The 24,345-nt window shown below is 34.3% G+C and overlaps 1 protein-coding gene across 7 annotated transcripts in view; it reads right to left on the reverse strand.

Annotated features, from left to right (window-relative positions):
• Positions 1 to 24,345, reverse strand: part of L3MBTL4 (L3MBTL histone methyl-lysine binding protein 4) — a 546,540-nt gene that overhangs the window by 483,861 nt on the left and 38,334 nt on the right. Inside the window, exon 2 of one of the 7 annotated variants that reach the window (XM_074202628.1) lies at positions 6,177 to 6,219. The exons of 5 other annotated variants lie outside the window; for them this stretch is intronic. The gene's annotated coding sequence lies outside the window, so the exon portion shown is untranslated. Of the gene's footprint in view, positions 1 to 6,176; positions 7,819 to 24,345 lie in introns of those variants that run through there. One more of the 7 variants, XM_074202629.1, reaches the window with a different exon arrangement.

The following is a 24,345-nucleotide window of genomic DNA, read 5'->3' on the forward strand; positions in this document are numbered from 1 at the left end:
TAAATTAGTAAATTTATTCTAAAAAAAAAACTATAGAAGATAATGCTCTTAATTTTGTAAATTGCTTCTGATTTATAGATTTATAGAAAAAGCAATAGAAGCCAAATTTAAAAGACAAGCTAGCACTGAGGGTTCCAGTCAGTCAGTCAATAAGCAATAATGGGATGTAGGAAGACCATAAATTGTAGATTTCAAAATTATGAAGCTCAGATTTTATCGCAGTAGGCAATGAAGAGTTGCTAAAGGTTAAAAATATTATAATATTATAAATAGTTCTCAGCTGGCTCACAAGTAAATTCATAGAGCCACAGAATCTCAAAATTTCAGCAGGACCTCAGAGGTCTAGAGAGGTTAGAGAATGCTCTAACATTCAAACCTAATAATTACTTAGTAATATGTAAATAAATTTTTAAAAAGGAAATAAATTATCTGAAATAAGGGAAAAAAAAAGACAGCAAGGAGATCCAATAGATAGAACACAAGACCTAGAGTCAAGACTCAAATTCAAATCCAACTTTAGAAACTCAGATGTGTCCCCTAAACAAGACACAATTTCTCTCTGCCTCAGTTTCCTCCTCTATAAAATAAACATAATAGCATCTCCCTCCTAAAATATTATAAGAATAAAATGAGATGCTTTCCAAATCTTAGAAGCTATAACTAAAAGTTCTGTTTTAGCAATTAGTAATTGCTATATGTTAGCAATTTGGAATAGCTAGCTTTAATTACTATTATTAATCAATTAAGTAAAGCCTGGCAATTCCCAACCCACCACATACACACACACACACACACACACACACACACACACACACAAACACATAGACATAGAAAATTAAAGGGGAAGTGTCCAAAAGGACTAATCACAGAGTAGGAAAAGATTTAAAGATTTAAAATTTCCACTAACTATTCTGTCTAATGCTCTTCAAGTTCTCTCTTACAGAAATGAGTCTGAGACTGGACATCAGGTCTTTTGCTTACTCTTCTGCTTTTGATTTTACAAGGCTTGGCAGCAATTTTATAAATGTGAGCATTCAGGAGCTCCTATGCAGAAGGTGATCTCTAAAAAAAAACCACTAGGAGAATGAGCCCAAGTTATGTCCTGAGGTGACTATATCACATATTTGTCAACACACTTATGAGTCATTTTGTGTTATAAGGATGAAATAGTTTCCTATTATTGCAATAATGAGCACAATTCTAGAAGGGACCCTGTTTATCCCTTTTGGAAAGATCTTAAGGACCAAACCAATGATTTGTTCAAAGACTTTTTCCCTGACACTATAAATGAAGGATTAATAAATAAAAGCAAAAATAAAAAGCTTATGAACTTAATCTTGGGTCAGGTTGCCCTAGAAGATAAATTTGGTCTCTAGATCTTTAAAGTAGGGAAATGTCCCTAAGCAGTATTCACATAAGAAAGTACACTGACAGAAAACTTTTTTCTCAATATAAATGTCCAAAACTAAGGAAGAAGCAGCTTTAGAAGAGAAATAAGAGAGAAAAAGAGAGCCATTTCCTGATGTAAGAGATAGAAAAGTAGAGAATAGGTCATGCACATATGTCCCTTCCCTGAAATAACACAAGAGACAAAAGTAAAGATGATTCAGAAGTTAAATGTTCCAAATATCAAGGCAAGGAAAAGCTTGGCTGCTTAGAACAGTGCAGAAACAGACACATGTGTACCCTGGATTAGAGAAATGAGGGTACCATTTCTGCAAACAGATTTTCATGACATAAAATATAACTTGAATAATTCCTATATTCAGGTTTTTTTTTTACTTTTTAGGAAATTGATAGTATAAAGTAAAAGTAAAACTCATACATGTATGTCTCAGACACTTAATAATTACCTAGCTATGTGGCCTTGGGCAAGCCACTTAACCCCATTTGCCTTGCAAAAACCTAAAAAAAAAAAAGTAAACTCATAGAGAAAGATTAGGAAGAAGAAAAAAAATCCCATTATCTTATTTGCTTAATTTAAAATGGATAGCACTTTAAAAATGAAGGGAAACTTTCTTTCTTAATCTGTCAAATAGTATTAATATGAACGATATTTGCTTTCGTGATGGGGTAATAATTTTCTCTTAAACTTTCCGATTTTCAACATGAGAATAGTAAAGTAATGATTCAGTGAAATTGCTTTTTTCTTTTCTTCTATCAATTTAAAAAATGAGTTCTTAGAATATTAAGACTTCATGTCTTTCTTTATATCTCTACTATTTCTCTGATACTTCCTTTCTACTCTTGGTGTATTTGCCACCATCCTTCCCAGCAGCTTGCTTTTCTTCAATGACAAAATGTTAACAACAAAAAACCTTCATCTACCCTCTCCCCAAATAATAGTTTTTTCCCAATATACAATTAACTTCCATTCATGAACAAACCCTCATATCCCCACATAAATACCCAGTTTTTTACTTCCTTCGATATTATCAATATTTGCTGCCAATATTCACTCCATTAAGGAAACAAAATGAGAAACATTAAAAAACATTCAAAAGCAAGATTTTGGTTAATGTGATATCTAAATGAAGTTCATTTCAAGTCAAACAAAAAAGTACTAGGATAATGAACATGTTTCTATCACTATAAAGTAGAAGCGGGTCTCCAAAAAGACCCTATTTAGGTATATCAGGGAATCTGGGGTGGTCATCTGCATCACTATTCATGCCTAATGCTAAATGCATTCTAAAAAAAGTAAATTTATGAACTGTTAGTGACTCATTTTCTCTCCTGTTGGGAACAGATTAGCATCGTTCAGTTCTGGATAATCACTTTAAAATCAAATAAAAGAGCAACCCCCCAACAAAAAAAAAAAACTTCCAGGAAGACATTCTAATCAAATCTTAATTCACAGAATCAAACTGCTGACAATTGTGCTAGACTCCACAAAAGGCAAAAGGATACTTGAAAAGAACTCTGGCTGAGAAGCAGAATGGGATTCTTCCAGGACACAAATAAATTCATGGAGTCACAATGGTTGGGAGAAACTTAAGAATTTATATAGTCTATTCATTCTGTGTCCATATATCAATCTGAACAGTAATCTTTAAGAGTCAGCTGTCTAGTCAATTCTCAAAGGCATGGTATAGCCTCATAATTAAGAGATGCCTCCAAACTTCAAATTGGTATCACTCTAATTGAGCTTATTTTATCTTATTAAGAGGAAACAAAGTTAACTGTTCAAGTCTGAGTGCCTCCTGCAGACAAAGTTCTAAATAAATACTGACTAAATGAATTTTTTATAATATCCTTTCATTCATATTCAATGAACATTTACCAAGTGTCTATTTAGTTTAGGCATTAGAAATATAAAGACAAACAACCAAATAGTAATTTGTTATAATCAAGTCCTTTCTGCCTCTGCCTTCCTCCCATCTCATTACACTCTTCCCCTTATAAAGGGAGGGCTATAGAGGGAATAGGACAATGGGGGAAGGGAATGAGAGAAGGTAATAATAACAATGACCACCAAAGAGAAGGGAAAAGAAAAGAGTATCATATGAAACATTTTAAAAATACACAGAAGAGAGGAAACACAGATAAGTAGTTCAGTTCTGATACTACTGTGTTAAATATAATCTACTTTATAAAAACCCAGATTCATGATTTCATAAACAATACTACTGATCTTTTTCCTTGTGTAGAGAAGTGTTGTCATTTGTTGATGTTTCTCAAATTCTTAATTATCAATAACATGTGAAATGAAATAATCTAAGGGAAGCTAGGTGGCACAGTGAATAGAATACCAGCCCTGGAGTCAGGAGGACCTGAGTTCAAATCCAGCCTCAGATACTTAATAATTACCTAGCTGTGTGACTTTGGGCAAGCTACTTAACCCCATTGCTTTGCAACCCCTCCCCCCAAAAATGAAAAGAAATGAAACAATCCACTAAGAACTTTCTGGAAGGATAGAAAGAAGAAAGATGGAAAATACATCAAGATAAGGAAATACAAAATGACTTGCTAGAATGACAGATGGGAAGAACTCCAGAAAGGCCTAGAATAAGGGAATTTGAGTGAGTCTTAAAAGGGAGTAAAATTCCAAGAGGTAAGAAAGAACAGCATTCTAAAAACCAAGGCAAATTCATGGAAAAGAGAGGTGGAATGTCCTTGAAGGATATTATTCCTATTACTTCCAAGAGTCCCTCTAATTAAGAGCCTTTGTAAATTCAGTTCCTATTGAGATGAGAAAATACATCTTTCTCCATTTTTTGCAGAGATGAGAGACTATGGATGTTAAACAAGACATACTGTTGGACTTGGTTGATTTATATTAATTACTTTTGTTAAATGGCTTTTATTTTCTCTTTTTTTTTTTTTTGTTTTTTGTTACAAGGAGTGGATTCCTGGATAGAAGAGATATATTTGAAAAGGAAGTAGGTAAAAGCAAAGGATAATAATAAACATGTGTTAGTGCTTGAATATGCATAGTGACTGGCCTCAAAGTCCAGATGGGTTCAACTCTTGCCTCTGACATGAAAAAAATCACTTGGTCTTCAGTATCCCAGGCATGTTTCCAAGAATATAAACTGCATAAAAGGTACAGATGATTCATTGGTAGAAGTTACTCCCCATTGAAAGCTTCCCGAACAACCAACCACAACCAAAACCAATACTTACTTTCTCTCTCTCTCTCTCTCTCTCTCTCTCTCTCATATGTGTGTGTGCATATGTGCATATATATACATATATACGGCTTTTTTACACTTGCCAAAAGTACCGTGCTCCCTGGATAGAATATCTTTATGATCTAATTCTAGGAATACATCAGGTATTTACATAGAAGTACAGCAACTGATACTAATTAGCAATAACTTGAAAAAAGAAGGAAGAGAGAGGAAGAGGGGAAAAAAGGGGGGGGAAAGAAAAGAACAAAGGATTATTAAGCATTTAATATGTAGTAAGCACTAAGAGTTTCATAAATCTTACCTCATTAAATCTTCACAATTTAATATCTCCATTTTACAATTATGTAAACTGAGACAGGCAGAGTTTAATTGACTTGTCTAAGGTCACAATGGTTACACAACTGGTATCTTAGGTAGGATTTAAACTCAGGAATTCCTAACTTCAAACCCAGTCTATCTCCCTACTACCTACTAAAAGATTATAGCAGAACTTGTTGAAGAGGCACTGAGCTCCTTAAGATCCAAATTTCTAACAAAAACACAGTCTAGTGCCTCTGTATCTTAATTTTTCCATCTTATTCTAGAACTTATCATTTGAGAGCTCAGAAGATGACAAAGAAAAATAATTGCTTGACTTTCCTTGATTAGAAATGCTTGGAACTTGGGGTGGCTAGGTGGCACAGTGGATAGAGCACGGGCTCTGGAGTCAGGAGTACCTGGGTTCAAATCCAGCCTCAGACACTTAATAATTACCTAGCCTTGGGCAAGCCACTTAACCCCATTTGCCTTGCAAAAACCTTTAAAAAAATGCTTAGAACTCTGGGATTTAAATTCATTTTTATGCACACTGGTCTGAACATATTTTTTTCTTAAACAAAGCTCAGAATGGCAATTTACACATTGGTACTACTCTTCCAAAAGCTCAAAATTTTCTTTGTTTTGAACTTAAAACCATCTCCATTACATTTGGGGTTTTCCTTTGGGAGCAAGAAAATAACTAAATTAGAAAAGCTACTCTCTGGAAAGAGATTGGACCAAAATGTGCCTCAAATACATTCTAAATTTTCTATGGTTCCAACTAGGAAACAAGACAGAAACAATAAGCATTATACAAGGGGTCATTTCCTGTATATTTAAGGGTCACTACTAATAAAACAATAGAGACAAGATCTGATCTAATTTTCTTTTCTTTGTCTCCCTGTCAAACACAAATGTACAGTAATGCCTTTTTTAATCAAACTTGGTCAGAGAATAAAAACTTAAAAAAATAAACACTTATCAAAACTGAAGCTTATTCCTTTTTAGACACTAATTTAAAAAATAAATTTATAACTATTTTAAGGAAATAAGTCTGAATTATATAGTAAATATGTATGAATTATATAGTGAATATAATTTAATGGGTTTATGACAGAGGATCATTAATATACACATCAATTATTACTATATTATAATCAATGAAGACTCTATTATATATAGGGCTGCATAGAACTGCTACATTAAATGGTCCAGATACATAATCTATGTGACTTCTCACCTTACCTTATTTAATTTTCAATTATCTCCTTCACTGAATCATTCCCTCCTAAAAGAAAAGGAGTAACAAGATGGTAGATAAGAAGGTAAATGGAGTTCAGTTCATCCCACCATTAAACAATCTGTCAAACAACTTACAAGTAAGGTGGCTAGGTGGCTTGGTGGCTCGGTGGATAAAATCCGGTCTCAGACACTTAATAATTACCTAGCTGTGTGGCCTTGGGCAAGCCACTTAACCCCATATGCCTTGCAAAAACCTTAAAAAAAAAAACTTACAAGTAATATGTCCCAAATGTTATAAACGTTTTCATCTCAAGATCCTTTAAACACTTTAATTACTGAGGACTCCTTTATATTCTTGATAAGTGAGGATTCCAAAGAAATTCTTTTTATGTGTTTATGCACTGTTTTACATATTTTATATATGTGAGCTTATGTATTGTTTTATATACTTTTATAAATATCATTCACATCTGGATAATTAAAAGACAGCTGGATTCTCACAAGATGATGCATTGAATTTCTTTCTTAATGTGGTCTTGATTGAAGTTTATAAAGAAAACCTGGCCTAACAAGAATATGTACTGGAAAAAGGAGGAGGCCAATAATAGGCCAATAATTAGTCTTGACTTACAGGACCCCCTGAAAAGGTCTTGGGGATACCCAGTATTCTAAGGATCCTATTTTTAGACTACCTGCCCTAAAGGATGAAAGCACAAAGCTTCAGAAGACAAATCTTCAGCTATAAGAAAATGGACAAAAGTCTTTGGTGTTCAGGGAAAACAATGGTCCAAGCATTTCTTTAGCACCTCCTCATTAAAATGTATTTTACTAAGAAATTTATGATTGTCTCATTTGATCCTCACAGCCCAATGATTATTATCCCAGGAGCTGTTATTATCACTCCCATTTTACAGTTGACATAATTTAGACAGGCAAAAATTATGCGGGTTGTCCAGGTTCACACACCTAGTATAGCTAGATTTGAACACAGATCTTCTTGACCCTGACTTTAAAAAAAAACTACTCAGAGAGAGCTGAGGCAGGAAGAAGGTAGTGGGGCAGGGGGAGCAAGGAAATTAGCTCTTTCTGGCAGAAAAGATTCTTAATTTAGTAAAGAAAAAATAAACATAAAAATAAAGAAAAAAACAATATTTAAAGTCTATAACCCTTGTCTACCTCTTCCTAACAAAAATGCCCTCATCAGCTGGGTTCATTCCAACAAATGAAAGGTAACTTCTGATTTAACTGAGAGTTTTAAAAAGTTTCATCACTCCTCTCTCTATTATACAAAGGAAAAAGCCCTGAGACCAATCACAAGAAAGGAGAATTTTAGTGTCACTGATGAAGAAAAAAGGATTGGTCATAATATAAAGAAAGGGAATTATTCAGTCATGTTCAGTTCTTCATAATTCCAGTTGGGGTTTTCTTTTTTAGTTGTTTGTTTTGTTTTGGGTGCTTTGCAAGGCAGTGGAGTTAAGTGACTTGTACAAGGCCACACAGCTAGGTAATTATTAAGTGTCTGAGGCTAGATTTGAACTCAGGTACTCCTGACTCCAGGGCTGGTGCTCTGTTCACTGTGTCACACAGCTATCCCTCATTTGGGGTTTTCTTTTTTTTTAATTTATTTTTATTAAAGATATTATTTGAGTTTTACAATTTTCCCCCCAATCTTGCTTCCCTCCCCCCACCCCCCTACCCACAGAAAGCACTCTGTCAGTCTTTACTTTGTTTCCTTGTTGTACCTTGATCCAAATTGGGTGTGATGAGAGATAAATCATATTCTTAAAGAAGAGAAGTCTAAGAGGTAACAAGATCAGACAATAAGATATCTGTTTTTTTCTAAATTAAAGGGAATAGTCCTTGTACTTTGTTCAAACTCCACAGCTCCTTATCTGGATACAGATGGCATTCTCCTTTGCAGACAGCCCAAAATTGTTCCTGATTGTTGAACTGATGGAATGAGCAAGTCCTTCAAGGTTGAACATCACTCCAATGTTGCTGTTAGGGTGTACAGTGGTTTTTCTGGTTCTGCTCATCTCACTCAGCATCAGTTCATGCAAATCCCTCCAGAGTTCCCTGAAATCCCATCCCTCCTGGTTTCTAATAGAACAATAGTGTTCCATGACATATATATACCACAGTTTGCTAAGCCTTCCCCAACTGAAGGACATTTACTTGATTTCCAATTCTTTGCCCCCACAAACAGGGCTGCTAGAAATATTTTTGTACAAGTAATGTTTTTACCCTTTTTCATCATCTCTTCAGGGTATAGACCCAGTAGTGGTATTGCTGGATCAAAGGGTATGCACATTTTTGTTGCATAGTTCCAAATTACTCTCCAGAAAGGTTGGATGAGTTCACAGCTCCACCAACAATATATTAGTGACCCAGATTTCCCACAATCCTTCCAACATTGATCATTATCCTTCCTGGTCATATTGGCCAATCTGAGAGGTGTGAGGTAGTACCTCAGAGAAGCTTTAATTTGCATTTCTCTAATAATTAATGATTAGAGCATTTTTTCATATGGCTATGGATTACTTTGAACTCCTCATCTGTTAATTGCCTTTGCATATCCTTGGACCATTTGTCAATTGGGGAATGGCTTTTGTTTTAAAAATATGACTCAGTTCTCTGTATATTTTAGAAATAGTCCTTTGTCAGAATCATTAGTTGTAAAGATTGTTTCCCAATTTACTACATTTCTTTTGATCTTGGTTACCATTTGGAGTTTTCTTGACAGAGAAACTGGAGAGGGTTGTCATTTCCTTCTCCAGCTCATTTTACAGATAAGGAAATTGAGGCAAACAGGACTTGCCCAGGGTCACACAGCTTCTGAGGCTAGATTTGAAGTCAGGTCTTCCTGACTATAGGAACAATACTCTATCCATTGCAGTATCTAGATGCCAGATAAAGGAGCATATAGCCTAAAGAAAAATTCCTTGGCAAAAGAAATATCCTCAACTTGATTTGATCCTTAGAGTAGGGAAGACCTAGAAACTCAAATCCTGAGGCATCAACAATAAAAATGAAAGGTGTCAACAGACAATTACAATGTCAAGAGACTGTGAAATCCAAGTTTATTACAAGAGAAATGAACATGTATACGAAAACCAAAGGGTTTACAATCCTATATTCTTGACACACTCAGAGCATGTTGCATACTCTGGGTCCAGGATTTTTGGAAAATATGGGAACTCAAAAAGACAAGTATGGGGATTCCTTAATATCTGTTTAACATGAAGGTATTAACAAAATGGGGGGCGGGGGGGGAATAGTCCTTTTATGATATCAGGGATGACCAAGCCACAGAACTGGAGGAAAAGAAAAAACTCAGAAACATCTAAAAAATAACAACTTATCCTCTAAACAATCAGAAATCACCTAGGAAATAATGAAAGGGTTTTTTTTTTTTAAGTACAAAAGCAATGTGAGCTGCAGAGGAAAGCAAGGAAAAAGAAACAACTTAACAGAGTTGTTTACAGTTGCTTAGAGTTACTGACAAACTTCTTGGTTTTGTTTTGTTTTTTTTTTTAGGTTTTCTGCAAGGCAAATGGGGTTAAGTGGCTTGCCCAAGGCCACACAGCTAGGTAATTATTAAGTGTCTGAGACCGGATTTGAACCCAGGTACTCCTGATTCCAAGTCAGGTGCTTTATCCACTAGGCCACCTAGCCGCCCGATAACAAACTTCTTAAAATCAGAATGGACCAAATGGAAAATAGTGATTCCAAGGAAAAAAATGAAACAATCTTCTTTAAAAGGTTAAAAGAATCAAAACAAGAGAAAAATATAAGCTCTCTAATATCAAAAACAATGACCCAGAAATCCAATCAAGGAGAGATAACTTATAAATCACAGGAATAGAGGACTAACAAAGCAGAGCCAAGATGGTGGGGAGAAGTTAACATGCTCCAGAAGCTTTTCCCTACCAAAGATAAATGAAGCCTCTGTGCTGATATTCAGTTAATAGATCCAACCAAGAAAAAGAGAAGATTCAAATAAATTTTCAACAGTAGACATTATGGAGGATCTTCAGTGAAAATATGTCTCTTACCGGGGAAAAGGAGAAGTAAAGACCAGGTGGCTGGAGAGTGGGAAAAGCCAGTGGAAAACTTTTAGCCACAGTGCAGTCCAGGTAACAGTAGAGTTCCTGGCAGCTAGATAGCAAGCCAGCAGGGAGAGTCCCAACCCGAAACAAAATCTGAATGTTGGAACACCAGGGCAAAAGACAGGATTGGATTGGAAACAAACCACTAAGTCAGAAACTGGATACAAAGGAGAAAATAAACCTCTGCAAAGGCAAGGCCTGCACTTCATAGGCAACATCTTTACCAATAAGAAGTCAGGGATCAGACCTCAAGCCCAGCATAAAAAGCTTGGATCTATACCCTCTATACTCCAGGAGCAGAGCTTAAAAACAAAGATGAGCAAAAGAGCTAAAAGAGCAGTCACTATAGAAAATTGCTTTGCAGATAAAGATGATAACAAATACACAACTCAAGATATATATAAAAAGATAAATGAAAAGGGGAAAGGAAAAAACAAATGTTAGTCAAGACCATCAAATTGTATACAACTCAAAAAGGGAAGCTATAACTCTTCTAACTTGTGGGAATTTTATTTTTCTTAGGATATGGGTATAGTTGGGTCTTGTCTCTCCACTGCAGAAGACCAAGATGACATCACTGTGTTTGAAACAAGAAGCCTTGATGAAAAGCTGGGATGTTAACTCTAAACTTAAGTTTCTCGATATCCTTTGTTCCACTTTAATTCTACTGCACTGACAAAGTTTAGCACTTTCTCTTTTAAGAGCATCATAAACTCTGTGGTGCTGAGTCAGTCTCCCATAACTCAAAATCATTTGGAAAGTTCTCAAGTAAGAACTTCAGAGCCTCCTAGTACTTAAGAGTCCTGTAGAGATTCTAAAAATTAATTAAGTCAGAGTTGGACTTAATCCTTACTCTATTTAACAAGAGGTTAAGTACCCTGGGTGGGGGATAAAGTGTAGGAGGAAATAAAATGGGTTTGAGGGGAAAGGGTACAAATAGTTTATGAAATGATTTGGCTTTAGATGATACTTTGGCTCATAAGGATTGTGTGTCCTTGGAGGGGACTTGAAAAGGGGGTAAAGTAAAAAATAATTATAATTTGATGCAATTCAAGATTCATGGAAAGTGTACTTCTAATGAGACAGAATAAGGGAGGATACTTTTAGAGGCTTTGAGGCAATGCTGAGCATCAAACAATCAAGCAATCAATCTGTGATGGTACTTTGATAACACTTTGAGCTTATCAAACCATGATGCATGACACCTGATTAATAGTACTTGAGTAATAAATAACACCTGGTGAAGAGGCAAGAGTTATAATTTTAGAGGGGGAAAAAGGGGAGGGTGTGAACACTGAGTAAAAAGCTTTAATAATGGAGGACCTCAACCTCCTTCTCTCAGAACCAGATTCAATAGATTTGGCCCAGAGAGGGAATAAGTTATATTCCCACTTGTGTTTAAAAATCTATACTATGATATGGGGGGGGAGATAAGGGAAGAAGGACTGATAAAAGAGAAGGTGAAGGTATAAAAAAAAATGAAATTTAAATTTTAAGAGAAAAGTTAAAAGGGAAAAGTAAAACTTTGGTGAAGAGGAATAAGAGTAAAGGAGAAAGATAGCATGGAGGGAAATACAGAATTAGTAAATCTTAACTGTCAATGTGAATAAGATTAACTGTCCCATAAAATGGAAGTGAATAGCAGAAGGGATTAAAAACCAGAATTCTACAATATGTTCTTTACAAGAAATATATTTGAAGCAGATACACACAGGGTAAAGATAAAAGGATGGAGTAAAATATATCATGCTTCAGCTGACCTACAAAAATCAGGGTTGGTGAACCTAGTCTCAGAAAAAAATAAAAGCAAAAATCTATCTTATTGAAAAGGAAAAGGAAGGAAACTGCATTTTCTTAAAAGACACCACTGATAATAAAGTTATATCATTATTAAATATGAATGCACCTAGGGGCATAGCTTCAAATTAGGAAAAGCTGAGTGAATTACAAAGAGATATTGAGAGCAAAACTTTAATAATGGGAGACTTTGACCTCCCTCTCTCAGAACTAGATAAATCTAATCACAAAATAAACAAGAATGAAGTTATGAAGGTGAATGAAATCTTAGAAAACCTCTGGAGAAAACTTAATGGGGACAGAAAATAATATGCCTTTTTCTTGGTAGTACATGGCACCTATATATAGCAAAACTGACCATGTACTAGGGCATAAAAATCTTATAATCAAATGGAAAAAGGCAGAAACAGCAAATGCACACTTCTCAGATGATGATGCCATAAAAATTACATTTTTGATTATTTGTTTTTTGGGGGGTTTTTTTTGCAAGGCAATGGAGTTAAGTGACTTGCCAAGGTCACACAGCAAGATAATTATTAAGTGTCTGAGACCACATTTGAACTCAGGTCCTCCTAATTCCAGGGCTGGTGCTCTATCCACTGTACCACCTAGCTGGCCCCCTCAAGAAATCATTTTTTTAAAATCTGCCCAAACATATAAAAACAAGGGGATAAGGTGAAAATAGAAAAAAGAAAAAATCCATTGATAATCTCCTAAAAGAAACCTCAAAATAAAACTCCCAGGTATGTCACTGACAAAATCTAGAACTTCCAAAGGGAAATATTCCAAACTGCAAATATTCAGAAAAAAAAGAATTCAAATGTCAAGTTACATTTGTGATCATACAAGATTTAAAATAAAAGAGTGGAGAAAACAGAATAGGATATTCTAAAAGGTAAAAAGAAAAAAATCAACAACCAGACCAATTTACCCAAAATAATGCAGTATAATTGCACAAGGAAAATAGAACTTCAAAAAAATAGAGGACTTTAAAAAATACATAAAGAAAAAAATGGAAACTTTAAAGGAAATATGATATACAAATACAAGAGTCAAGAGAAAACTAAAAAAGGAAAAACAAAAAAAAAAGAAGAGATGTCATAAAGATGAACTGTTTATATTCTAATAGGGTGGGGAGTTAGAGATATTACAAGCTTTCTTTCAATATTCTAATGTCACAAAGGATAATAGATGTAGTCAAGTGAGACATAAGACCTATAGTTTAATTATATTTTGCAAATGCTTTAAGAAAAAAATTAAAAGACAGGAGAATGCATTAAGGGGAAATGGAAGGAAATATGGGAGAACTTCTTAACATAAATAAGTTGCTCAAGTAAAAGTATACTCAACAAAAAAGGAAAGCAGTTATCTCTTAAACTTCATTTTCATCTAAATTGAGCAAAAGAGGGAAGAAACACAAACACAATTTGTATAGGACATCTCTCTCTCTCTCTCTCTCTCTCTCTCTCTCTCTCTCTCTCCATATATATATATATCCCACAAAAGAGAGGATAGGAACAGGAAGGGGAAAAAAGAGTAGTTTCAAAAAAGAGTCATAAGTATAGTATATGTATACAATTGCATTTATGTGTATGTGTGAAGAGATGGTGAAGATTCGAAAAGAAGAAAAAGATTAAAAGGAAGGAAAAATTAACAACTTGCAATTAACAGGAGTATGGAAAAGAAAAAAGTAAGAGAAGAGAACAAAGGGAAATAACAATTAACTGTTATAAATATGAATGGAATGAATTTACCCACAAATGACAGAGATTAGCAGATGGAATAAGAAAGCAACTCAAAAAATAGGTTGCTTTCAAAAAATATATTTGAAAGATAAATGATTGAAATAAATGGTTAGGGAAAAATCTGTTATGCCTGAAATAGACACAAAAATTCTGGGGTAGCAAAAAATGATTTCAAATATTGCCAACAGAAAAATAAACTTAATTAACAAATAAAAAAAAGAGAAACCACATATTGCTAAAAGGTAGCCTACACAATAGATTAATTTTAATATTTAAGATATTTTCATTGAATGGTATAATTTTTAAAAAATTAAAGGAAAAAAGTAAATGAATTAAAAAGATAAATGAATGGTAAATCAATAATGATATGGGATCTAAATTACCTCTAAATAAAGCTAACAACAAAATAAACAAATAAATAAATAAGTTAAGGGTCTTAATAGAATTTGAGAAAACTTAGAAAGGAAAACAGCAAGGAACATACATTTTTCAAATGTGACTGATATCTTTACAAAAAATTATTATGACTATAGACATAAACTTCAAAAATAAATGTAGAAAATCAGAAACATTTTATATATCCTTTAATAATATGATAAAAATTATATTTAAGGCTTGCTTTTAAAGAATACTAAAATCAGGGCAGCTAGGTGGCACAGGCGATAGAGCACCAGCCCTGGAGTTAGGAGGAACTGAGTTCAAATCCAACCTCAGACACTTAATAATTGCCTAGCTGTGTGACCCTGGGCAAGTCACTTAACCTCACTGGCTTGCAAAAAAAAAAAACAAATTCCCTTTGAACCAAAAAAACCAAACAAACAAAAACAGGGGTACTAAAATCAACTAAAAGTCAAATAGGAAGACTAAATTAAAAGTATCAAAAAAAGGGACAAGAAATGAATAAAAGATATATGAGAAATCATTTTGGCTTGTTTTTTATTCATTGTGTTTCCAGAAACCTGATAAATCAAATGTATTAGAAGTCAAATAAAGATTTAAAGAGTTTTCTGAGGAATAACATAACTAGAGCTTAAGTAATACAATTGAATCATCTAATTTGCCTGCTAGGATCTTTCTGTTTCCTTCCTAGTTCCTGGTTGGGTTCCAAGTACCTGATTAGTGAAATTAAAAATGAATTTTTTTATGAAAAAATAAAATGGTTTAAGAATAAAAGCATTAGTAGTAAATATATTCAATGATCCGATGCAAATATAAAATATTCAACAAAATATTAAGAGGGGGCGGCTAGGTGGCCTTGGAGTCAGGAGTACCTGGGTTCAAATCCGGTCTCAGACACTTAATAATTAATTACCTAGCTGTGTGGCCTTGGGCAAGCCACTTAACCCCATTTGCCTTGCAAAAACCTAAAAAAATAAAAATAAAAACTACAAAATATTAAGACAAATATTTTAGCAACAAACTTTCAACAAGTCAATGCAACATCAAGATATTTATAGTCAACCTAGAATACAACTTGTCCATTATTTCTTCAGCACAAACCTTTAAGAGATAATACACCATTTTAAGCATATACTGGATGACAATTTTTTGGTCTTCAGTTATTTCTTATTTTTCCAACTATATGTAATGGTAGTTTTCAACAATCTTTTTTTAAAAATATTTATTCTTTCCCTGATGCTGAGTGACATGAGTAGAACCAGAAAAACACTATATACCCTAACAGCAACTCGGGAGTGATGCTCAACCTTGATGGACTTGTTCATTACATCAGTGCAACAATCAGGGACAATTTCAGGCTGCATGCAATGGAGAATACCATCTGTATCCAGAGAAACAACTGTGGAGTTTGAATAAAGTTCAAGGAATATTCCCTTTAATTTAGAGGGGAAAAACTGTATCTTATTGTCTGATCTTGTTATCTCTTATACTTTGCTTCTTCTTTAAGAATATGATTTCTCTATCATCACACTCAATTTGTATCAATGTACAACCTGGAAACAATGTAAAGACTGACAAATTGTTTTCTGTGGGGGAGTGGGGGGGGAGGGAAGTAAGATGGGGGAAAAATTGTAAAACTCAAAATAAATAAAATCTTTAATCAAAAAAAACCATTTATTCCCTCCCTCTCTCCTAGACCTCCCTATCCCCTTTCCAGAAAGCAATAACCATGTTGTTTCTATATGTTAAACAAGGATTTATATTAATCATGCTGGGAAAGAAAAATCACATCAAAACAAATGAAAAAATTTAGAAAGCAAAAAAAGACATAATTCATAAGACAACTTTTTTTAAAAAATGGAAGATAGTAAACTTGGGTCTGCATTTAAACTCCATGGTTCCTTCTTTGGATATGAATGATATTCTCCTTCACAAGTCTTTTAGTATTGTCTTTGATTATTGTACTGCAGAAATGATCGAATCCATCATAGTTGATCAACGCCCAACATTGTTGTAGTCTTCTGGTTCTGCTCACTTCACTCAGCAATAGTATTCCATCATATTACTATACCACAATTTGTTTAGCCATTCCCCAATGAATAGGTACCTGTTCAATTTCCAATTCTTTGCCACTGTGAAAAAGGCTGCTATAAATATTTTTATACATGTGGAATTTGGTTACCTTTTTCATGATCTCTCTACATATAGACCTAGTAGTGATATTGTGGATCAAAGGGTATGCATGGTTTTATTGCTGAGCATAGTCCCAAATTGCTCTCCAGAAAGGTTGGATTAGTTCATAACTCCACCAACAATAATTATCCCAGTTTTCCCACATGGATGACATTTTTGAAGAAAAAAGACCTGAATAGAGAGGGATTCCTGTTCTCTTCCAATGTCATTTTGATGATCTAAGAGAGTGATATTTCATGACTTACATCCATATAGAATTTCTTTAAAATAATTGGTTTTGATTTATCTTTAAGAGCTTTTGTCCCAGGGGAAAGAGCAGGGTCATTAGTAACGTTACAGTTATCCAAATACAATATTTCTCACTTCCCTGCTTCACTTCCAATTCTTGGTCCAAATCACCATTCATTTACAATGTCTGACTAAATATATGTACTGATGGCCCAGGTCTCTCTAGTATACATAACACATGGTGGGCTCCTACTCATTAGCAACAAATGGCATAGAAGTAACATCATCAAAGAGATGAAAATAGCCAATAAGCATTTATTTAGTAGCTACTATGTGGCAGGCACATAATAACCTGCTTGATACCCAAAGAAAGGCAAAAAGACAATCTCTGCTCCCAAGGAGCTCATAGTCTAATATAGAAGACAATATACAAACAACAATATACAGGATAAACTAGAGATAATTAATATCAGGAAAGTACTAGCATAGAGAGGAATCCAGAGAGGTTTCTTATCGCAGATATAGCAAGACTAAGGCATAATAGAGTTTGTATGAGTGCCTCATTGATACTCATGCAATGTCAAAAGACCTAGCAGAATCCCAATACACTGAGTAGGCTACCTATGGAGGATTTGTCAGATGACACAGACAAAAGCAGCAAAGAATAAAACGATGTGGATGGGTTGTCATGTGGATGAAATCACAGATACATCAAAGTATCAAAGAAGCTTCTTGATACCTATGGTCATGGCTTCTGAAAATTATAACTGATACCTTCCAGGTTTCCTACTGAGAATTTTAAGAGCCAAAGCAAACAATATTGTCAAAGAATCCCAGTGTGGAAAGGTGCTCTACAATAACCTTGAGAATTGCTGCCTGAAACAACTGAGGGTGAGGAAGTAGAGGAAGGTTGGATCTGTGATCACAACCATATGGAAAACTCCCAGAGAATAAAGTCCTTTGGATGATATCTCTCCAAAGTCCTGAAGGTTTCCCAGGTAAAATGAGATAATGACTAGCTGAGGTTCACAAAGACAGAGTGCATCAAACAGAACCATTTGAAGCCATATTTTACTGATCCTGATGCCAGTTCTTTATACACTATGTCATATCTTCCCAAACCCACGACCATGAGAAAAATCTATATAATAGGTAAGGAATAAAACAAGCATCTATGTCATTTTAGTGTTCTGGGGGAAAAGCAGCTGGCCCTGGTATGAAATCCCTGAATGCAACAGTTTGGGGGGAGTTGAAGGGAAGAGAATGTGAGGGGTTTTTTTTTTCCTTTCATGGAGAAATAACAGAGTAATAAACAGATTCCTTTCATTCAGAGGCAGTTGATGATACACTGGACCTGGAGCCAAGAAGACCTGAGTACAAATGCAACCTCAGAAATGTCCTGGATGTGTGATCTTTTGGTAAGTCACTTGATCTCTGTTTGCCAGTTTTCTCAATGGAAAGAGGGGAATCATAATAACATCTGCCTCTCTGATTTCTGACGAAGATCGAACAAGATCATTTTTAAGGCAGTGTCTGCCAGACAATAGGCACTAAATAAAAGTTAGCTATTACTATCATTAACTAATTCATATATATATATATATATATATATATATATATATATATATATATATATATATTATCTAACAAGATCCTTATAACAATCCTCTGAGATAGCTACTATTATTACCCCCATTTTACAAAAGGTTTTCACAGGGTTTGTATCTGAGGCAGAATTGCAACTAACAATCAAGGACCCTAACAATCAAAAATAAACAGAAATACTAGCAGATTCTCATGATCTCTGCCTGGACTATGGTCTTGATCTGCTGGTGGGTGTGCCTGCCTCAAGTTTCTCCTTACTCCAATACATCCTCCATTCAGAATGCCACTAAAGTGATTTTCCTAAAGCCCACTCCAATCTAAATAATCAATCAATATTTATTAAATATCCACTATGTGCCAGACACTACACTAAGCACAGTGGATTAAAAAAGAGGTTAGATTCTACAAATAAGGAGCTTAATGGGGAAGATAACATGCAAAAAAATATAGATACAAAACAATTTACAAGATGATGATGATGATGATGATGTTTGTCCTTTATTCTCAAAGTTGACAAGGACATCAGGGAGATGATGCCATGACAAACATGTGAATTGAATTTAAGTAAGGGAGTGCTATGCTAAATCACCAGCCTCCCTTTCTCCTCCAGAGCCATCTAGGTCTAGTGGCCATATATGAATCAGGATGACTGGAGATGACCCTGGATGTGAGGCAATCAGGGTTAAATGACCTTCCCAAGTTCACACAGATAGTAAATGTCTGACATAGAATCTGAACTCAGGTTTTCCTGATTCCAGGCCTGGCACTCTTAATCCACCATGTGTCATCTAACTGCTCTACCTTCTACAGAAAGCCTTCCCTCATCCACATTTAATTTCATTGTATTTCTTCTGTTATTTCCTGCTATCTAGTATGTATATGTATACATATGCACATATATATAAATACACATACAAACATATACAATACAGCAACCAGGTGGTACAGTGAGTAGAGCACCAGCCCTAGAGTCAGGAAGATCCAAGTTCAAATCCAGTCTCAGACACTTACAAGCTATTTGATGCTGGACAAGTCACTTTACCCTGTTTGCCTGTTTTCTTATCTCTAAAATGAGCTAGAGATGGAAATGCTCAAGAAAATCTCAAATGGGGTATCAAAAAATAGGACAGGGTTGAAAAATGACTGAACAACCACAAAGGAAACCAGGTAAGTTAATAGTAGTCTATTCTCTATTCAGTCACCAAAATGATTTTACTTAAGCAAGCCCATAGCACTCAGACATAGATGCAGACACATACACACAAACACAAATAATCCTCCTCCTCCTCCTTCTCAATAAACTCCAGTGGCTCTCTATTGCCTCCAGAATCAAATACAAAATGTTCTGCTTGGTGTTTAAAGCACTTCATAACCTAACCCACTCCTACTTTTCCAATTTTCTTTGCCTTACCTCTAAATATACTCTTCAATCCAGTGAATGATACCGGTCTTGTGGTTATTCATGAACATACACTTCATCTCTCAGCTCTGGACATTCTCTCAGTCTGTCCCCCATTCCTGGAATGCTGTCTCCATTCCCTGTCTTTCCCAACTAAAATCCCATTTTCTACAAGAAGCTTTTACCAACCCCTCTTAATTTCATTGTCTTCCCTTCATTAATTATTTCCTATTTATTGTGTATATAATTAGTCTTGTATGTTTGTTTGCATGTTGTATTTCCCATGAGAAAGCTCCATGAGGGCAGAGATTGTCTTTGGTCTCTTTTTGTACCCCCAGCACATAGTAGCCAATGTGTGTGGAGAAGAGGAGAAAACTTAGTAAGTGACTAAAAGTGAATATGTAAGTAATTAATAATTAGTAGTTAAATCTTAATAGTAAGTGATTAATGCATGTTCCTTAACTGATATATTGAACTATAATTCCTCAACCCTGATGTCTTCAACTTCTGACCAGGTAAAAACTATCTTTCATTAACCCTTTCTTACCTATCAAGTTTTCAGGTTCCGGAACTCCATGCTATCAATACAATTTTCAAAAAAATCAATTGGCATGTGTAAGAAAAATATCTTGTGAGGCATTTCCTCAAGACAGACATTTCCAATTGACTCTAGCAGAGGATTCTTGTTTAGATTACTTTACTAAATCTGGGTTTAGGACACTAGTACTGTGAAAAGACAATTAGATATAACGACATTTGGGCAAGTCACATCTCTCAAAATCTACAAAATAGGGATAAGTCTTATATCACTTAGATCACAGGTTATTTTAAGAAAAGAGCTTTTAAAATCCTAAAGAGTCTAAAGGGAGTTAAGAACCTAGGTCTCCTTCCAGGGATTCTTGCCTAGTATTGACTGGATCAATCTCATAATAATTCTGTTGATCTAAGTGTTCCCCAACAAACAATAATGTAAGAACTGTGAAATTAGAGTAATTATCACCTTCAAAACCCTCAAAAAGGTTCCATATTTTTAACATTAGCTTTTGAATCCTACCAGCAAATCCTTTCATTTTTTTCAGTGCATGAGTTTGTCCACCAATAAATACCCTTCTTTTGAACTGAATTGTTCTATCTTATTAGTGTATATTTTTCTTCAAATATTTATTAGTTTATCATCTGTAGGTTCTCTTCAAATTCTCTTCGAATTCAGTTTCTTTGTTCTCAAAACTGCTACCCTGAAGCTTCCCATTTTGTGGCTTGAACCTCATTTAGCCTTTAATATGGACCAGAGCTAGCCCAGTCACCAGACACTGTTCTAACACTTTAAATTCTATTCCAAAACCTGATAAAGGAAAATCTCATGAATGTAAGGCATTAATTCAAAATGTATGAAAATTCCTACCATTATTAAGCAGAAGATAATAAAGGCAATTAATAAACAAGTCATATTTAACTATTAGAAAAGCCTTACAAACAACTAAAAAAAAATACCTCACTAGACTACCACCCTAATTCTATCCCTCATATTTGCCAGAGCAAATCATTTGTCATTCTATGAATTTCAGTTTCCTCTTTTAGTCATGCCTGCCTCTTCATGACTCTATTTAGGATTTTCTTAGCAAAGAAACTGGAATGGTTTGCCATTTCCTTTGCTAGTTCATTTTACAAATGAGAAAACTGAAAGAAACAGGGTTAAATGACTTGCCCAGGGTCATACAGTTAATACATTTCAGAGACTGGATTTAACTCAGAAAGGTGAATCTTCCTGACTCCAGGCCTGGCTCTCTATCCACTGTGCTACCTAGTTGCCCTAACTTCTCAGTTTCCTCATCTGGCAATAAGATGAGCCTTCATATCTATGTAACATAAAACAAATTCCTTATTCACTATGGGCTACCATTTCCTCAACTCAAAAATGAAGTGGTTGAACTAGATATAGCCTCTTGGGTCCTTTCTATCAGTAGAACTATAATCGTATGACTGCAAATGTGAAAGGCAAGTACCACTGTAAGACAAAACAAAATTGATTTGTGACAATGTTCTTATCTAAGGTTAGAATACCAAGTAAACAAAAATATCACTGGAAGGCAAGTATATTCTACTGGAAGGTGACTTGGGTTTGTCCTCTTTCTACTAACAACCTATCCACTGATGATGGATGACTGTGACCATCATCATTATCAACATCATCATCATCTCATTTAACAATAATAATAATAATAATAATAATAATAATAGCAATTCTTATTTCTATGGCAATTTAAGACTTAAAAAGCACTTGAAGAGAACCAAAAATAGCTTTCACCTTTTTACACTCCCAATCTCTGAATTGCTGGACCTCATTTCTATCACTATTTTGTATTATCCATGCTCTTTGTCATTAGCTCTACTATAATCTAATCCCTCATAAACCCCCTTTATTTGGTTTTCACCATTCTGTCTCATCTCAAATACCATTACTACATTAGCCCTTCACTGTAGTCACTAACACCTTTGCTAAAAATCTTGCAAGGGCTCCCTTGATGAAAGAAACAAATCCAAACTGCTTATCCTGACATTTAAACCCTTCACAATCTTGCCCATTCTGTTATTCCTCTTAGATCCTGAACCAGTTCACTCCTTACCTATAGTGAAAATGCATCCAAAATATATGTGCTAAGCTATACCAATGCTATAAATGAAACATGCATGTCATTGGCATGACAATAACAAACACAAAAATGGTAATTTATGTATTGACATCATCTCTGCTGATATAATTCAAAAAACTTGAATTATGCCTTCCCAATATCTGGGAAAATTGCACTTATTTTAATGAAACTGATTTTACTGTCCTTGTGTCACTTGCAGATTTATTTTCTTAATATCTGCTCTATTACTCTATAACATATTACTATGAAATTTAAGCACTATCACTGCCAAGATCATTACCTTTGTACTGATAAATTACCATTTGTCATGGACTACACATAATAAAATCAAAGAATTTTAAAGTTGATAGGACTTTGAGAGGTCAGCTGGTCAATATTTTAATTCATATAACTATAATGTTGTGACTTCTACTTCTTCCTTGAACACCACCCTCTTATTTTAAAATAGAGGGACTGTCATATAGTGCACATAGAAAGAGGGCTCAAAAAAAGTAAGGCCTGTTCAAGTACTACTTTTGATACACTATAGGACCCTGGAGTCTCTTAAATTCTCAATGCCCTGATGTAATTCTCAAAAAAACTATAAATTGCACAAGATTTGAGTTTTCTAAATGGGACCACAAATTTAAGCACAATCTCTAAAACCCAATTCTAATGCCATTTCTTATTTTAGCATTTCCCAGATAAATAGAAACAGAAGTGCATTTCTGATAAACTGGTTCAACCATTCTGAAAAACAATTTGGAAATATGCCTCAAATATACCCCTTAACCCAGCAAAAATATACAGAATCAATTACCCCAAAAATAAAAATCAAAGGAGGAAAGGACTAATATGTTCAAAAATAATTATAAAGCTCTTTTACAAAGAGATTATTTTATTATTATAACAAGGAACTGTAAAGTAAGGGGATACCAATCAATTGAAGAATAAATGATAGTATTTGAATATAATAGAATAGAATTGTGCCATGAAAAAAAAGACAAGGTGACACAGTGGATAGAGCACCAGCCCTGGAGTCAGGAGACCAGAGTTCAAATAAGGTCCCAGACACTTAATAATTACCTAGCTGTATGACCTTGGGCAAGTCACTTAACCGCTTTGCCTTGAACAAAAAAAGAAAAAAAAGGGAAATTTTCAAGTAAAACTGAAAATTTTATATGAATTATTGCTGTTTTTAATAAAGTGATTAGGACCAGAAGAATAATATGTACAATACTGTGAATAAAATAATTTAAAATTCTAATCAATGAAATAACTCACAGGATTACAGATTATCAATAATAAAGCATTCTAACCCCATAGATTTACAGGGGGGAAATGGATTCAAGATGCAGAATAAAGTTATTCTCAGAAATGACCAATGTACCAATGTTTTACTTGAGTATGTATATTTGTGACATGGTTTTGGTTTTTTGGAGCCAGGAAGATTGGGGAGGTTGGAGAAAGAGTTAGGAAAACCAAAAAAATTGAAAGAAAACATTCTCTGAAACATTTCTTAAAATGCAGAGAAAAGTTTATTGAAGGAAAAAACAACAGGAATCAAAGACAAGCATGGATAATTTTGAAAGCTAGCAGTGAATTTACTATTTTTTAATTTTATATTTATAAATTTACTTATATTGTAAAAGAAAAGCAAGCTGTTCCCAATAAAAATATGCAGCTTCATGTACAATCCTTGTTTTCTGGTCAGCTATTGTATATGCTAATGCTCATTTTATTTAGAGTTTGCTAAGTTCAGAATAAAAATAAACTAAATAATGCCTTCCCACATATCTCCATCTACACTTAACGGAGGATTTCATTTTATTATCTAATATCTGTGTATGAGTTATCTACATTTGTCTTACCTTATTTGAATCACTTATTTAAACTCATTTTCCTAATGTATAAAGTCTCTAATTCTAATGGTTCCCTATTAATTTAAGGAATCAAAGGCAAATAAGATAATTTTGAAAGTTAACATTGAATTTACTACATTTTAAATTTTATATTTATACATTTTTTTATATTATGAAAGAAAAGCAAGCTGTTCCCGATAAAAAT

Source organism: Macrotis lagotis, chromosome X (assembly GCF_037893015.1).
Source record: "Macrotis lagotis isolate mMagLag1 chromosome X, bilby.v1.9.chrom.fasta, whole genome shotgun sequence".
Taxonomy (NCBI): Eukaryota; Metazoa; Chordata; class Mammalia; order Peramelemorphia; family Peramelidae; genus Macrotis; species Macrotis lagotis.